General features: G+C 39.7%; 1 pseudogene; it reads right to left on the bottom strand.

Annotated features, from left to right (window-relative positions):
- Positions 1-383: 383 nt before the first annotated feature.
- LOC119297925 lies at positions 384-2,893 on the bottom strand (annotated as a pseudogene).
- Between the last annotated feature and the right edge of the window lie 16,800 nt (positions 2,894-19,693).

Raw genomic sequence — 19,693 nt, forward strand, 5'->3', positions numbered from 1 at the left:
TAAACCTGTCTGATTACATACAACTCAATCAAACAAAAATGCTAATAATCTAGGTATGGCCTCTCGATTGATTCTAAGTAGAAACCATGAGTGCATCAACAAGACAAAATACAAAGCACATCCACAACCAGGCCAACTATGCCCACTCCTCCGTCCAAGAGAGACAGAAAATGCTTCCGAGGCAAGCTATCCTTCGATCCTCATCCTCGTCCCCGACTCAACAGAAAATGTATGCAAATAATAGATATAAATTTAAACATATGTCCTTATTGTTTTATCATATAAATAGCAATCCATGTAAATAAATACAATACTGAGATTCCAGGCCTGGGAAGAACCATGCAGGACCCTTAAGTAAGTTTAAACACAAGGATTGTGTAATGTTACAATTCTCGCTTCCTCAGTTTAACTATAAATCCATTTTTCATCTGTAGTATACAAGATGGCTTGGGCTGGATGATCTGCCCTTCCACCACCTCGACATCAAAGTTCCACAATACAGTCTCAACGACGGTCTTCATCTGCATAACCGCAATCTCCTTCCCAGGGCAGATCCTCGAGCCTGAGTTGAAGGCCAAGAACTTGTGAGATGGTACGTACCTTAGGGTGTTGCCATCCTTTGACAACCACCTATTCGGGTTATAGTTAAGGCAGTCTTTACCCCATAGGTCTTCCATTCTCCCCATGGAGTGGAGAGATATAAGGATGGTGTCCCCGACCTTCACCTCATGGCCACTCGGCATGATATCACCAGCAGCCACTGTCTTGCGCTCAATAGGTGCCGATGGGTACAACCTAAGAGTCTCGTACAACGCAGCTCTGAGATAGACCAGAGGTTTTGTATCCTCTGGTTCAAAGATCATCATGGCACCCGTACTCGCGGGTACTTTGCGCGATGCAATGGGTGAGAGTTGACTGTGGATAATTGATACAATGCCAGGGTTCTGGGCGAGGTTGTAGAAGACCCAGGGTAGAGTGGTACCAATCGTGTCCCGCCCAGCAAGCATGAAGCTGAGGAGCACCGCATGGAGCAAGTCATTGTCTGTGTAGTTTGGGTCATTTATGTAGGAAGATAGAATATCCTCGTGTTCATCGTCATTACTCAATGCACATCTTCTCCCATTGAGAGTTATCTTACTCCTCTCCTCGATCATCTCTGCAGCAAATCTTAGCACCGTGTGCGCCGTACGAAGATTCCTCTCGGAGCCGATGTTTAGGCGCCTCATTGCCTTCCAGCAAGAGGCTGGAATTAAGTGTCGGATAAATCCCACCTCCATGACCGTGTCCATCGCGACCGCGGCATCCATGGGTGGCATCAACATGTCTAAGGAGAAGGACAGGAGGCCAGGGTCCACGCCAAAGAGAGGTGTGGCAGCCAAGTCAAACATAAACCTGGAAAACACTTCTTGCATTTCGAACGGAGTGCCGGTGGTTGCCAGGTGGGAAAATAATGGTAGAAGGCCATTCTCCACCTTGTCATGGCAGCAAGTTGCCATACTAGCAACCAACCGTGGGCTACTAAGCACGCTCTGGATTTTTGCGCGCGGCCGAAGAGAGGGTGCACCATCAATGGTGAAGAGGCTACCAGCCATGATGTCAAAGATAGCGGCAAACTCTGCTCCCTTGGGAAAGTTGGTGTAGTTTGTGGTGAAGATGTGTCATACATTCGCGGGGTCGCAGGTGATGAGCAACCGCATCCCGCTCCAAACCAGGCCATGCGCCTTGAAGTTGTGGCCTGATTCGGCAAGCACTATGGAGAGATAGTCATGCAAGTTGTGGGAGTTGGCCAGGAAGGAAGGTAACATGTGCAATATTGGCCAGTTTGTGGGAAGCATTGTTGGGTTCTTTGATCTACTACTATACCTAAAGTAGAAGTACATAGGGACAAGTAGCACGAGAGTGGAGATGAGCAGCTCTTGCGAGAAACTACTCGACATTATTATCATGAGGGTAGCGGGGGATATTCTATTGTCGTACTACTTCGATTTATGCATCCTGCAATCGAACATGGCGATGGCTTCATTTATAGACAAGTTCCCTCGATCTAAGTCCATTGTGGTGCACATTGTTTCTCATTGTGAAGTGCATGTTGACTAGCCAATAATTAGCTTGCTACTACAAGAATATATTTGTAGCTCCAACAGAGGTATTTATACGCTCGAGAAAAGTCTCCAAATTGCACTTAATTAGCAGTTGGTCAGTAACCAATCAGTCACCAATTAGGAAATATAATAGTCTTTTTGCTTATTCGGTGGTGGATGTCTATCTTGAGATAGTTAGCTGTACCTATTCTTTCTAAAACTAAAAAAATTAAAAACATAATAGCTAATGAATCTTTAAAGCTACTAGTCAAACTATGGTATCTTTTTCATGGAACTTGGAAGTTGAATTTAGGCAAGGATCTTTGAACACGATGGATGTAAACGTAGAGGGTTTTCTTCCCACGAGCTACCGGTACCGGTCAAATTAGTAGTGATGGAAACTGGTTTTGTTGAAGTTATTATGGCCCATCCACTTTGGTCTATACTAATTTACGCCGTTGTCGATATTATTATCACTATGGTGATATATATTTATATCCATCATGATCATAGGCTACTAGGAAGGAAATAATGAAACTACAAGCACTCTCACCGGTCCTTTTTTATCTGCATATAAGTTTTGTCCGAAGTCAAAATATCTTTACTTTGACCGAACTTCTAGAAAAAAGTATCAACATTCATGAAGCCAAATCAATACTTTAGGTTCACTAGCACAAATGCCCATGCGTTGCAACGGGTGAAAAAAACCACACTTTTCTAACCCAATTGCTCAAGACCCCCCACCCCCATTCCTCATTCCATGATCCACCGCTAGGCATGATGACATGAACAAAGTCTTTGAAATCCTCCATGCTGCCATGAAAATATGTATTGCGGAAAAAATATGAACATATTTCAGAAGTGTACTAAAGGTGTGTGGAATTTAAATCACATAAATATCTACCTGGTTGTCAGTATCCCTTCATGCCTTTGTTGGAGTTGCTTAGTGATGCCCAAAACATATCGCATTATACTGTAAGTAGTAAAATTTATTCTAGTACAATGTTTGTGCTTCACTACGGAGGTAACACTGATTTTCATGAACCAATGTTGGCTAGGTTTAGGGACTGTGTATATAGCACTATTCGTGTCCAACAATCAAGCAAATATTTTTAACATGTACTATCTTTTTCATCATATATTTTTTAAATATATTGTACATGAACAATAAATAAAAAAGTTAATTATTATTTAGACATAGTTTTTCTTGCAAGTGTTAAACAATTCTAACATAATTTTCTCTCCATTTATGGGAGGGGTAAAACTACGCGTTCGTGGGACTATAGCTAGTGGCAGAGGATGAAATGTTTTTGAGGGGGGCCACTTTTGAATGATTTCTAACTGGTATACTTTTGTTCCCACAATCTTTTTAGAGATCAACAACTCATTATGGGACAAAACAAATGACAAAAAGTCACGAGGCTAATAGGACACTTTCCTTTTTATTACCGGACGACTTCTCACTTTGCTATTTTTCTCCATCAATCCCATCAATCCCTCCTTTTTTCTTTATTTTCAATTCTCGGAATCCCTCCTTTCCTTCTTTGTTCTCTCCTTCTTCCTTGTTAGGACACTTTCTTCTTATTACGGGATGGCTGGTTTCCCAGTTTTTCTCCGAATCCCTCTTTTCCTTCTTATTACGCGACAACTTCCTACTTTCCTATTTTTTCGCTTTCAATCCCCGAAAGCCCTCCTTTCCTTCTTATTACCGGACAGGTTCCCACCTTCCTATTTTTTTGTCAATCACGGAAATCCCTTCTTTCCATCTTGATCTTTAGGAAACATGAGACCCACACTTCACTATGTTTGCTAGATGGCTTCTTGATATACCAAGGAGATTAAAGATGTATGCATATTGGGTAGATTGGATTTGAGGGAGCAAGGTGGGACTATTTAACAACTGAATCTACATTTGTTTCTTCAAATAACACAACTAGTTCGGTTGGCTGTGCCATTATCTGTTGGACGTTAGGTTTGGGGATTGAATCCTCTCATCGGCATGTATTTTTTGCTTCAAACATGATAGGTGGGACAGAGCGCACGGGCGGGCTCAGTTCACCCGGCTCGGACGAATTATACTCACCGACGACGGACGAAACGAGCATTGACGGGTGAAACTAATGACGAACGAAAATTAGGGAGGAAGAAGCTTTAGTCCTTTTATTTATTTTTGAACACAACACAGACGCAAGCGCTCATATACACGCGCATACACTCACTTCTATGAACACACACATGCACATCCTTCCCCTATGAGCACATCCGAAAGACTGAGCCGGCATATCATCTTGAAATTCATGAAGTGTTAATCCTTTTATTAATAGATATAGATATAGATTATGAAATGTAGTTTCATAGTACATATATATTTGGTATCGTTGATGTTGATACTTTTTAATATAAATTTGGTTAAACTTTTTGCAACGTTTGACTTGACATAAATCTAATACGTAAAGTAAAAAGAACTGGAGAGAGTATCTTATATCCATTGTGACCCTCTACCCACAAATGTCGATCCAACCTGCATTGAATACCAAGGTACGCCCATTGTTTCTAAATATAAGCCTTTTTAGAGATTCTAATAGAATCTTATATATTTACTAATTAGAGGCACCTTTCAAGCGTTTTAATTAAGCCACACCATCATAATCAATTAAACCGTTGGATTGTAAAATTAAGTCCGAGATAAGAAGAAAACTTGCATAACACAGATGGTTCCGGCCATCCAAAAAGACATATGACACGGCCAATGTTTCGAAAAAAAAATCCATATATTACTTTAAAGCAAATGATAAAGTCCTTCCATAATTACTCTATACTCCCTCAATTCCTTTATATTAGGTGTATTAGTTTTTTCATTAAATTTCACAATGTAAGGTGCATTTGCTCTAATTCCTCGTAATTCCCTTTTTATCCCTCTAGAAAGAGGAAAGTATCTCTATCCTGATTTCCTTTGTATGTCCTTGTATCAAAAGAAGAAAACTATCTCTCTCTGGATTGCGTGTATCTCTTACTTTCTTGGACTCAAGGATTTACCTGCTACTAACCAACAAATTTGCCAAGGGTACTTTTGTCATAAGACCTCTATAATTGTGCGCCTTGGTCACCATGTTCAAAATAATACATCTTAGATAAAGAAACGGAGGGAGTATATATGATCTTAGATGTAAAAAGAACTCTATAAGATCCATGAGACATCTTTTTTGACATGCATGATTCATGAAACTCTTCTGCAATTAAAAAAGGAGTTGCATCGCTCCTTAAAAAAAAGAGAAAACATCTCCTCAGCTCATGTGCATTTTTAGGTAACCTTGGCTTCCGTGGTCTATTCCAAAAAAAAGAAAAAATCTGACAGTCCAACTTTTGAAACGAAATACAAAAGGTATCCGCCCGTTCCTTTAGAAAGGAGATAGTCTAGTTTCAAAAAAAGAAAAGAAAAAAGAAAGGAGATAGTCTCCATCTCAAAAAAGGCCCCTTCGGTTACAAACAGCTAGTAGTGAAAGCCTTCTTGCCAATTAGAAAAAAAGCATCTCTCCCAAAAAAGAGAAAGCATGTACATTGGCTCCCGTACATTTTTTAGGCAACCACGGCTCCTGTATATGGCCGGATCGTTCAAGTCATCAAAACTAAGTAGACCACTGAATTGAAAATTTATATCTGATAAAAATAAATCTTGCCAAACATCAATGTCCCCATCCAAACATTGGCTTGTGACAATTCCAACGTTGTAAAAAAACCCATCCGTTCCTCAAACAGAAAAGATAGCGTCCTTAAAAAAACAGTACCTGTAATAGAAAAAAACCATTTTTTAACATCATAAAATTTATTGGGAATCCAACAAAGACAAACATGCATCAGTGGCAACAATAACCCATATCCAGATATTCATATTATTGTCTGGCATTGCTAATTTGTAACAACTTTCTTGTATCTAACATTAAAGTTGCTAGCCCGTGCAGATGCACGGGTTAACGACTAGTGAACTAAATACAAAACAAAATGAATGAATCTACATTCTAAAATACGTCTATATACATCTGTATTTAGTTCATATGGAAGTATCTAAAAAGAATAATATTTAAGAACGGAGGGAATAGGAATAATTAACTACTAGGGTCCATATGAAAGCCAATCGATTTGGGTGGGCATAAAACCTGAACAACAAATCAACATAATCTAGTAATATACTACAAATATATAACTTTTTTATGGAACTAGCAGTCACATAGATCCGCCAATTTTTTTATTTTTATATGTAAACTTTAGGCATTGGTTTCTAGTGGGAGCAGTGTGGTGCGGACACCGAAAAAACATCTCCCGTCACCGACCCAGCCATGCGTAGACACCATCGAGCGCAACCGCAATGCCACCAGAAAGGCCAAACTATCCAACACTCGTGCATGCGCCTCTGTAGCATTAGTTTCCCCCATTCTCTAGTCTACAACACCACATATGATAAAACTCTGCAACACGGCAATGGTGTTACAAAAACGAGAAGAGTCCACACATATGAGACACACATAGAGAATGTGACCCAACACGTTAAATAGATAGTAACTGCGTCTCTTCCTTTCCATGGAGTATACAAAATGTAATTTAGACAAGGTTCTTCGTTGACGATGGATAGATATAGAAGTTTTGATTCTTCTGTTATGTCATGCTCCAAATTCAAGTATAAAGAGAAAGACAAACTTCCAAAGAGAGAGCAAAACGAGGCCCATCACCGGTAGGCTTGGGCCAAAGCAGAGCGAAGCGGGGCCCGTCGCTGCTGCTTGCCAGGTCGGCAAAGAATGGGAGAAGGTTGTTCTCCAACTTGTCATAGTAACAAGTTGCCATTATAGAAACCAACCACGGGCTGATAAGCACGCTCTTGATTTTTGCGCGTGGATGTAGAGACAGTGCACAATCAATGGTGAAGAGGCTGCCAGCCATGATATCAAAGATAGCGGCATACTCTGCTCCCTTGGGGAAGTTGGTATAGTTTGTGGTGAAGAGGTGTTGGACATTCGTTGGGACACAGGTGATGAGTAACCGCATCCCGCTACTGACCTAGACATGTACCCTGGAGTTGTGGCCTAAATCGGCAAGGAGTATGATGAGATAGTCACGCAAGTTATGGGCGTTGGCCAGGAAGGAAGGTAGCATGTGCAATATTGGCCAGTCTGTGGGGAGCGTTGTTTGGTTCTTTGATCTACTACTATACCAAAGTAGATGTACATAAGGACACGTAGCAGGAGAGTGGAGATGAGCAGCTCTTGCGAGAAACTAATTGACAATATTATCACGAGGGTAACGGGGGATATGCTACTGTCGTACTAATTTGATTTATGCATCCTGCGATCGAAGATGGCGATGGCTTCATTTATAGAGAAGTTCCCTCGATTTAAGTCCATTGATGTGAACGTTCTTTCGCATTATGAAGTGCGTGTTGACTAACCAATAATTAGCTAGCAACTAGAATATTATATTTGTAGCTCTAACAAAGGTAGTTATATGCTTGAGAAAAGTCTCTAAATCATACTTAATTAGCACTTGGTCAGTAGCCAATCACTATCCGATTAGGAAATACAATAATCTTTTTCACTTATTTGGTGGTGGATGTCCATCTTGAGATATATACTTAGCCGTATCTATTCTTTCTGAAACTATGAAAATTAGAAATGTGCCAGTTAATGAACCTTTAAAGCTACTAGTCAAACTATGGTATCTTTTTCATGGAAGTTAAAAGTTGAATTTAGGCAAGGATCTTTGATCATGCTGGATATAAACGTAAATGGTTTGCTTCCCACAAGCTATCGAGACTAGCTACATTAGTAGTGATGGAAGCTGGTTTTGTTGAAGCTATTAAGACCCATCCAGTGCGGTCCATATTTATTTACGTCGTTATCGATACTATTATCACTATAGTGATATATATTTATATCCATCATGATCATAGGCTGGTAGCAAGCAAAGAAAGAAATGACAAGTGCTCCCTTCGGTTCTTTTTGGTCTACATATAAGTTTTGTCTGAAGTCAATGTATCTTTGCTTTGACCGAACTTCCAGAAGAAAGTATAAACATTCACGAAGCCAAATCAATACTTTATGTTCATTATGAAATATAGTTTCAAAGTATGTATATTTGGTATTCTTGATGTTGATACTTTTTTAAATAAATATGGTCAAACTTTGCAATGTTTGACTTCACATAAATCTAATATGTAGAGTAAAAAGGACTAAAAGGATTATCTAATGTCCATTGTGACCCTCTACCCACGATGTCGGTCCAATGAATACCAATGTACGCCCATTGTTCCTAAATATAAGGATTTTTTGAAATTATAATAAAACGAACTAAATACAAAGAAAAATAAATGAATCTATACTCTAAAATACGTCTATATACATCTGTATTTAGTCCATGTTGAAATTTCTAAACAGACTTATATTTAAGAAATGAGGGAGTGGGAATAATTAACTCCTAGGGTCAATATGAAGGCCAATCGATTTGGGTGGGCATAAAACCTTAACAGAAAATCAAAATAATCTAGTAATATTGTACAAGTATATAACTTTTTTTATAGAACTAGCAGTCACATAGATCCTCCAATTTTTCTATTTTTATATGTTAACTTTAGGCATTGGTTTCTAGTGGGAGCAGTATGGTACGCACACCCGAAAGAACATCTCCCTTCACCGACCCAGCCATGCGTAGACACCATCGAGCGCAACCGCAATGCCACTAGAAAGGCCTAACTATCCCACACTCGTGCATGTGCCTCTGTAGCAATAGTTCCCCTTCTCTAGTCTACAACACCACATATAATAAAATTCCGCAACATGGCAATGGTGTTACAAAAACGAGAAGAGCCCACACATATGAGACACACATAGAGAATGTGAGCCAACGTGTTAAATAGACAGTAACTGTAGCTCTTCCTTTCCGTGGAGCTTACAAAATGTAATTTAGACAAGGTTCTTCGTTGACGATGGATAGATATAGAATTTTTTATTCTTCTATTATGTCACGCTCCAAATTCAAGTATAAAGAGAAAGGCAAACTTCTGATGAGCGAGCAGAACGAGGCCCATCACCGATAGGCTTGGGTCAAAGTAGAGCAGAGCGAGTCCCGTCGCCGATGCTTGCTAGGCGGGCAAAGAATGGGAGAAGGCTGTTCTCCAACTCGTCACAGTAACAGGTCGCTATTATAGAAACCAACCGCAGGCTTATAAGCATGCTCTAGATTTTTGCGCATGGTCGTAAAGACAGTGCACCATGAGTGGTGAAGAGGCTGCGAGCCATGATATCAAAGATGGTGGCGAACTCTGCTCCCTTGGGGAAGGCTGTATAATTTGTGGTGAAGATTTGTCGGATATTCGCGGGGTCGCAGCTGATGAGTAACCACATCCCGCTCCCAACGGGGCCATGTACCCTGAAGTTGTGGCCTGAATCGGCAAGGAGTATGGTGAGATAGTCATTCAAGTTGTGGGTGTTGGCCACGAAGGAAGGTAACATGTGCAATATTGGACAATTTATGGGAAGCATTGTTGGGTTCTTTGATCTACTACTATACCTGAAGTAGATGTACATTGGGACACGTAGCAAGAGAGTGCAAATGAGCAGCTCTTGCGAGAAACTACTTGACATTATTATCACGAGGGTAGTGGGGGATATGCTACTGCCGTATTACTTCGATTTATGCATCCTGCAATCGAGATGCCCATGGCTTCATTTAGAGACAAGTTCCCTCTATCTAAGTCCATTGATGTGCATGTTCTTTCGCATTTTGAAGTGCGTGTTGACTAACCAATAATTAGCTAGCAACTAGAAGATTATATTTGTAGCTCCAACAAAGGTAGTTATATGCTCGAGAAAAGTCTCCAAATCGTACTTAATTAGCAGTTGGTCAGTAGCCAATCACTATCCGACTAGGAAATGCAATAGTATTTTTAATTATTTGGGTGCATATGTCGATCCTGAGACATATACTTAGCCGTATCTATTCTTTCTGAAACTATGAAAAATTCAAAATGTGCCAGTTAATGAATATTTAAAGCTACTAGTCAAAATATGGTATCTTTTTCATGGAAGTTAAAATTTGAATTTAGGCATGGATCTTGGATCACAATGGGTATAAACGTTGATGGTTTGCTTCCCACAAGCTATCAGGACCGGTCACATTCGTAGTGATTGAAGATGATTTTGTTGAAGTTATTATGACGCATCCCGTGTGGTCCATATTTATTTATGTCGTTGTCGATATTATTATTACTATAGTGATATATATATATTTATATCCGTCGTGATCATAGCCTGGTAGCAAGCAAAGAATGAAATGACAAGTACTCCCTCCGGTCCTTTTTAGTCCATATATAAGTTTTGTCCGAAGTCAAAATATCTTTACTTTGATCGAACTTCCAGAAAAAAGTATCAACATTCACGAAGCCAAATCAATACTTTAGGTTCATTCTGAAATGTAGTTTCATAGTAAATACTTTTTTCTGGTATTCTTGATGTTGATACTTTTCATTATAAATTTGGTCAAACTTTGCAATGTTTGACTTGACATATATCTAATACGTAGAGTAAAAAGGACTGGAAGGAGTATCTTATGTGCATTGTGACCCTCTACCCACGAATGTCGATCCAATGAATATGAAGGTACGCCCATCATTCCTAAATATAAGTGTTTTTGAAATTGTAATAAAATGAACTAAATACAAAGCAACATGAATGAGTCTACACTCTAAAATACGTCTATATACATTTGTATTTAGTCCATATTGAAATTTCTAAACAGACTCATATTTAAGAACAGAGGGAGTGGGAATAATTATGTACTAGGGTACATATGAAAGCCAATCGATTTGGGTTGGCATAAAACCTGAACAGCAAATTGAAATAATCTAGTAATATACTACAAGTATGTAACTTTTTTATATAGAACTAGCAGTCACATAGATCCTCCAATTTTCCTATTTTTATATGTTAACTTTAGGCATTGGTTTCTAGTGGGTGTAGTATGGTACACACACCCGAAAGAACATCTCCCTTCACCGACCCAGCCATGCGTAGACACCATCGAGCGCAACCGCAATGCCACCAGAAAGGCCAAACTGTCCCACACTTGTGCATGCGCCACTGTAGCAATAGTTTCCCCCCTTCTCTAGTCTACAACATGACATATAACAAAACACTGCAACACGACAATGGTGATACAAAAACAAGAAGCACCCACACATATGAGACACACATAGAGAATGTGACCCAACACATTAAATTGACAGTAACTATAGCTCTTCCTTTCCGTGGAGCTTACAAAATGTAATTTAGACAAGGTTCTTTGTTAACGATGGATAGATATAGAAGTTTTGATTCTTCTATTATGTCATGCTCCAAATTCAAGTATAAAAAGAAATACAATCTTTTGATGAGCGAACGGAACGAGGCCCGTCATCGATTGGCTTGGGCCAAAGCAGAGCGGAGCGAGGCCCGTCGCCGATGCTTGCCAGGCGGGCAAAGAATGGGAGAAGGCCGTTCTCCACCTTGTCACGATAGCAAGTTGCCATTCTAGAAACTAACCATGGATTGATAAGCACCCTCTAGATTTTTGTGTGTGGTCGAAGAGACGGTGAACCATCAATGGTGAAGAGGCTGCCAGCCATGATATCAAAGCTGGCGGTGAACTCTGCTCCCTTGGGTAAGTTGTCGCGGATTCAGAACGGAGCACACCGGATAATGATTTCCCTATATGCGTACCGTATTTTTTTGTCAGATTCAGAACGGAGCACATAATGGCAGGATGTAGATTTGATCGTGGAGTCAGAGCAAAAATGGAGCGGACTCGCACTGGAAACTGGCAAAAAATATCGAGTCATATGTGCAATGAGTCATGATTTTATTTCTACTATGCAAACAATATGAAAACATTTTTTTCTCCAACTACATAAAACTAGAGAGTGACCAAGCATTTAAAGTTATAGTTTGCACCAATACACAACAATTTATATGCGGTGATTCTAATTAGTGAGCTTATTGGATATCTCGGTTTGTCGATTGATTATTAATTAATCATATTGATAACCTCGGATAATCCAATAAAATTGAATTTCATTTGAAATGTAACCGGGCATATGCAGTTAGCTTTGGATCCCCGGCTCTCGCACCCGTGTCCTCGCATTGGTCCACCTGTACGCGGACATATGCAAGAGCAAATTTGCGGCTCATCGTTGGAGATGCCCTTACAGGGTATTACTCCGTTATCTCGGAATAATCCGGGTAGTACAAAATCCCACTGCGGCATCCTAAGGAAACACTGACGGGAAAGAAGACCAACCAATCATCACATATATGCGGAGGGGGGTGGGGGAATATCAAGCGTCCAGTGTTGTTGTGTTGGCCTGTTGGGAACCTCCTTGAATTGCCGTTTCTTGGCACAAGCATGTCCATGGGGGCCCGAGGAAGCGACAATGATGCTAGGTGATGAATATCTTGCCACTGTGGTACTTAACCTTGGTGATGTGCCCTTGTGGAAACAGGGTCCAGTTGTACAGGATATGTAGGCGCAATGAAAATAAAACCAAAACACCATGAATCAATCAAATCAACTACTTTTACACTCACATCTCAAAGAAGCCAGCACTGCGCAACGTCATTGTTCCTCGACCATCGAGTAGCCGCGAGAGTGAAGAGCAGATGATGTCACATACATACCATCATGGAAGGGGAGAGCAGAACCACTGCCAGTATGACGATCACTCGTGGATGGAAGAGGGGAAGGGGAGTGGCCAAAAGATATGGCGTTTTGACATCCCAATAGAAAAATGAGGTAGAGTGGGGACTGATTCGACCAACGCCGACAACTAGCCATCAATGAAATAACAGAAGGAAGGGGAACAGTAAAGCTTCCCCGATACCGTGATTCCGGCACCGCCGGCCTCCAGAAATCTCGCTTTACATCAAACAGGGTATGAATTTTTGAGAATCATCAAACAAGTTATGAGTGTGTAGGGCCAGCCAGATCCTGCAAACCTCTGTGAAAAAAGTGCAAGCGGGTATTTTGTCACCCCGTTCGATGAGAGGGCGCCTTGGTCGGTCACAGGAGCATCACACAATTGATACGTATTGCCTATCACTATGATCCCCACGTGATCATTGGCATGGGCCAGCCCATCAAAGGCTATGGGCTATGAAGCGTTCTTCTCGAGCGGGATTGGTGAATTTTTCGAGAGCTTCCCAATTGGTTTTGGGAAGCTTACGGGCCGGGTTTTTTTCTAGTTGTTTTTTCTGTCAATTGTCATTCCTTTTTCCCCACTGTTTCTTCTATTATTTTGTTTCATCAGCATTTCTTTTGCATTTTTATTTTTATTCCTTTTATTTTTCATTTTTCAAAATCGCAAACCTTTTTAATTTTTTCGCAAAAAATTACCGAGATCCAGGATTTTTTGAATTTCACAAATTTCTTTAAAATTAGTCAATGTCATTCAAATTTGCATGTTTTTAATTCATAATTTTTTTCACAAACTTTTTAAATTTATGAATATTATTCAAATAAGGGAATGTTTTTCAAACTCATTAACATATGTTGAATTTACAAACACTTTTCATATTCGCAAATTTTTTCTAAAGTCACGAATAGTTTCTGAATTTGTGAACTTCTTTTGTATGTTGGGTTTATATTTTGAAATCATGAAGCTCTTTTGAATTCACTAACTTTTCTTGAATTTCATGAAAAAACAATTCACAATTTTTAATACGTTGAACATTTTTTATGTTTTTATAAATTCAAATATTATTGAATTTTGTGAACATTTTCTGATTTCATGAAGTTTTTCTGAATTTACCAACATTTTTGAATTCATAAACTTTTTAATCTGTCAATATTTTAAAACTTCTTGAAGTTTTGAAAATCACTAACATTTTTCGAATTCCCGATAATATTTTGAATACATGAACATTTGTCAAATCTGGAAAAGATATTCAAACTGATGAACATTTTTTAATTTGCATACATTTTTTACATTTTTACAGTTTTTAGTATGGTAGAGAAAAAACAAAATCATAGATAGGAAGCTACGCTATAGAAGTCACCAACGGGAGGTAATGGGGTCGGCTCACCCCACGCGCGACCAGCGAGAGGGATGTCTGGACATATGCGCACTACGCTACTAGCGAGTTCTATATAGAAGCTCCCAGAGCAGCGGCCCAGATATGTTGAGGTGGCAGTGACGCGCAGCTTTGTAACCAGCCAACAATCCTGTGCGTTCACATGGGAGATCCAGCGGCCGATGAACTTCAAACACTATGCGAAGTCGTAGCTAGCTGAGTTTTTGAACATTTTTCAAATTTGCATACATTTTTAAGTTTTTTTAGTGCCGTAGAAAAAAAGGACAACACCCCAAAATCATACCTATTTGTCTACGTTACAGAAGTCAGCGGCCGAAGGTAATGGGGCCGGCCCATCCAAAAAGGGAGAAAACTCCCAAAACATACTCTCTCCGTCTGAAAATACTTGTCATCAAAATGAATAAAAAAGGTTGAATCTAGAACTAAAATACATCCAGATACATTCCTTTTTATTTATTTTGGTGACAAGTATTTCCGTACGGAGGAAGTACGTACTTGGCTACCAGCGAGAGGGAGAAGTATGGACGTGTGCGCCTGCGGGCGACCCGATTGTAGTGCTTGCAGTGAGCGCTATGTACAAGCTCCCAGAGCAGCGGCCCTGATATGTTGAGGCAGTCATGACGCGCAGCACTGTAACGACCCGACAATCTTGTGTGTTCATACGGGAGAGCGGACGGCTGACAAACTTAAAATACTGTGGAAAAGCCATGGCTAGCTGAGTTTTACTGTCTTTGTAATAATATAACTAGCTGGGTTACCCACGCATTTGCGCGGCTAGATTAGCTAAATATCATAAATTTATGTCTTACTTTCTATCATATTTATATTATTAAAGTGTTGTTACGTGGGTATTTTAAATTATTGAGAACTGTGTAACCATAATATTTTCACTATCAGTTTCAATCAAAATCAGGTGCACAAATGGAATTTACTAAATTAAGATACATTAAGTTGCTTGTAAGAAACATTGGTGTGTAACAAAGGTAAGAAACATTGGTGTGTAACAAAGGTAGATCGTGGTGAAATTGCAATTTTCTTCATTCTTATATATTTTTCTTCTAGTCTTTCTTGTACCTTAGAGCCCATAAGATTTTCTTTCAGAGGACTAAAACAGAATCATGTTCCTCCATCCATCTCATTTCCCGCCACAATTTTCTTTTGATTCTCTGCTCCATTTTCTCAACCTCTTTTCTTGCTCCCTTCTCGCTATGCATGTTTATACATTTAAGCAACATGTGCATGTTGATACATCCAACATGATGCATGTTCTGTTATTAGATATCTCGTCACTATATATTCAATGTTATCAAATGTAAAGTATATTGTGAAATTTATTTTATATATTATTCCACATTCACGTTCCTATTCATTTCTACACATGACTATTTAATAATTTTGCTATTTAGAGAACTCACATGGAGTAAAATCAATTTATCAGTTTTTATGCAATTCTTAGTTATTTTTTTGTATTTTATAGATTATTAAAAAGTAGTTGTTTATGGTGTTCATACGAATTATAAATAAATGCATACTTCTAATACATTTTGAGAAACATAGCTTTCTATATAATTTTTCCACTGAGTAGGAGAACGTCAAATTTCAATATTTTGAAATAAATATAGTTGTATTCTTAGGTTTAACCTATAATATTTTTAATAAATTTATTCTGAAATTTCGCTACTTGGGTTTCATGTAGGAGATGTACAAAAAATGCTAATGATATGTATTTATCGGTGTATATTTAACATATTTATTTAATCAAACAATAGATAAAGAATCCCTCACTTGCTTGTCAAGTACAGGGGTTTCCGCTGAATTCCCATGGAAATAGTTAACTGGCTGTGTTATATGGTTTGCCTCAAGTCCTGAGATATCGGATGAGGTGGTTGCTTACGTAAAAATCTGACGTGTTTGTTTGGGATTCTGATTTTGAAAGGTCTAGAATCTGGGAATCTGTAGCTGAAGCCCAATCGAAGGCCACCATAATGTATATATGCATGCATTCACATATGTCAAGTTTAACAAATCCACATGCTGTTCGTAAAAAAAAAAGGAAAACAAATTTATATGCGTGATGCGCCTAGTTGCAAGCAAATTGTCTTATGTGATTTGCTTATCTACTTGAAGCACGTCCACGTGCGTCCGCGTCTGAGTCTTCTTGCTCATGTCTGTATGATCAGCTATGTTTTGCCCCTTTGACTGGACGTCGGACATGTTTTAGTTTAACATGCTTGGTAATTTTTTCATACGTGATGGATTGGGACTATGAGTTCCCTTGTATGTACGTGTTTAGATGGTATGTGTCAGCTTATAGATTTATCTGTACGTGTCTTCCAAACTTTAAACCCGAGCTGTTTCCTTTTATGTGCTTACTGTGAGCCATTACTTTTCTCCTATTTTAATAATTTAATAATTTTTCAAAATTTAGCTATTTATGAATTTTGTGAAGTACATATATCTCAGCTCATCTTTGTCCTAGTCAAATGCTAATTTCAATATTATTTTTAAATTTAGCTATTTATGAAATTTGAGATGTAAATATCAAATATTTATTTACTTTGAATGATGAAACATGTGTATACTTTTTTATTTGAGAAGTAATACGAATTAATTTTATCCAGTGGTTATGATATTGCTAAGAAGCAAATGAGCCAGCAAAATGAATTATTAACCAATGACAACAAAGTGATGTCATTGTTTGTAGTTTGTAGGAAGCTTATATACTACGAACTTGATTGCACCACTTTTGCCTTCACTACGTACACATGCGAACCTGGTTGACTCCAGTTACATTATTGTACGTGACATGTGAAACAAAACTCTGATTCGTCAGTTTTGTTTGGAAAGTTTTTTCCTTTTCTGTTTGCACCATTGCACCTTTACGGTACGGTATTCTGCACTGAAGTGGTGATCTAAAAAACTCTATTCTACACCGAAGTTGTATGGCTGGCCAGTCAAAACCGGCACGGCATCACTTTTTTTCAAGTAGTACAAAATAATGACTTGCTGATGTCAATAGATGTCCGGTTGGAGTTGTACTTAGGCATAATTCCAACTCATATGCTGCGTTGCCAAGCTTTCCTTTTTTTTCTACGGCAAGTTGCCTTAATCTAGTCCGTTCATATTTCTTAACTTTTTGAGCGGTGAATCTCTACCGTTACTTTTCTATCGTTTTAAGTATATAATAGATAGATAGATAGAAGATTGGAATCACCGATGTCTTGCCGCGAGCCTAACAATATATAGGAACTAGAGTCGGTAGTGTGCTGCTAAGAGCAAAGTGTTTCCATGCAGAATACGTTTTGTGTGTATCAAATCAAGCATACGGTTCTTTCTAAGATAGTGCGAGTTGAGACAAGCGTCTCAGCCCCGAGGGATATAGTGCATATATACGTAAATATACAGATAGTATACATACAGCAAGACACGAAAATACCATTTGGAGGCCGAGCTCCATGCAGCTCGTAATCTCCATCGTCAGTCATCGTACAGATCAGCTGCAGTGTCGCATTTACTATGTGTATTTCAGCTGTCAGGTACTCATACCACACCGTATTTCTTTTTTACATACAGTGTCATCCCATTTAGGCGACGAAGTGCTGCCAGGCTGGTCAGACAAGCCATCATTTCACCCATCAAGTCCATGCTATGTGAGCAGTTCACGAACATGGGCACGCGCACGCTCTCATGTTCCCATAGTATTACAGCACGGGCCGTTGCACATCAGTGTTCTGTTGCCGAACGTCTAGGCTCACGATCAGACCGTTTGAAAACAATCTATTTATACCGGCCAAGAACAGCACCGCCCTATTCATTGCAATCCAGCAAAGCTAACAAGAACACCACCATAGATATGGCGTCGTCGTCATCCACATCTCGGTCGAAAGATAGACGACACAGCCCATATATCAACAGAGATATCATTGGAAAAAAAAACAAGGTCATTTTTTCTTAAACCACAGCACAATCTATCATGACCTACCAGAAAAAGCAACAAGCTGCTAATGCCATGGCTACCCCAAATTCAGCAAACATACAGTCTAGTACTCCCTCTGTCCCATAATGTAGGACTAGCTTGTAAAAACGTCTTCCATTGTGGGATGAAGGGAGTAGAATACATAAATGAAGGTCTCAAAATGGTTCTGATAAAAACAAAACGTCATCTATAATGGCGTCAAACCACAAACGAACAATGTCAATAAACGCCTGATGCTCATTGTGGATTGTCAACTTTTGGCGTGTTGCTACCTGTGTTCTTAGTTTGTGTAACTATCTATGTGCCGAGCTGACTTCCAATGCAATTTCTCCCCACGGTTAGCTGATAGATCATGGTTGTGCTCTGACCTGTGCTCGCACACATACCAGCCACAATCATCCGATCTCAGCAGCCGCATCATGGCATTGCACCCACATCTTCGACCGGCCATTAGACTGCAATGGTTTATCATGTAGAAAACACACACACACACACACACACACACACACACACACACACACACACACACACACACACACACATGCGCACAGAGACCAGCAGCAGATGTAAAATGGTCAGTCCAATGTGACACACACTACATATATGACAAAAACAGATTGAATCATTTCGCACAAACTTTTTGATAAAATAAGTTGCTGTCGATTACTCACCGCACAGGCGCATACGCACTTCTTCTGGTGTACATTCAAACGGCTTTTTACGTATTGGACACCAAAACCAACTTCCCAAGAGTACAGGTTGTAGAACTCATAGTCCTCCTCGAGAGACTCAAAGCTAGTTCCAATTGCTGGATTAATAACATTTGCAGTTTTGATCAACATAGGCACGAACCGAAGCCTTGAGGGCAGACACTCTGCTAGAACTGTGCTCCCTCTCATCTGCTGCCTTACTAGTCCTGACCCTGTGAACGACGGCACATCAATAAATCAGGAAATAAGCTGCCATTTTTTTTGCAATGCAAAGCAATGACTGTGTTGTGCCGGCTTCTGCTGCTGATTCATTCTAACCAACAATATAGGTGTTTTGTTCTGAATCTCACACAACACAGCTGCAAAATTATGTCTGACGAATATCATGGAATGAAGTTTAATATGAAGAACAGGAACATCACCTCCCGGTCCAACAAGACCCCTTTGTCTTGACACGACCACGCCGTCTTCCTCTCTATCCTCGGCTACCGTGTCACGGGCAATACTCCCAGCGCCTGGGTCGCACGAATCCCCTACCTCTTCGCCACCACCATTGTACGAGCTGCAGTTCCTCTCCGTTACAAATGCCTCCTCCATAGGGTACCCATCCAGGCACACTGGCTCAGAATAAATCAAGTCATCTTGGGCACCAGTAATTTCGCTCGTCTCATCATCAATGAGCTGTGCACGGCCGTCTCTCAAGACAAGCACGTCGTCCAAACGAGAGACCAACCTGCCCAGACAAACAATACACAACCAGATCTGATTTTGGATGAACAAAGCTGGGAAAACTCTAATCCAACCCACTGCCACCCAACT

The sequence above is a fragment of the Triticum dicoccoides genome, chromosome 5A (genome assembly GCF_002162155.2).
Source record: "Triticum dicoccoides isolate Atlit2015 ecotype Zavitan chromosome 5A, WEW_v2.0, whole genome shotgun sequence".
NCBI classification, from domain to species: Eukaryota; Viridiplantae; Streptophyta; class Magnoliopsida; order Poales; family Poaceae; genus Triticum; species Triticum dicoccoides.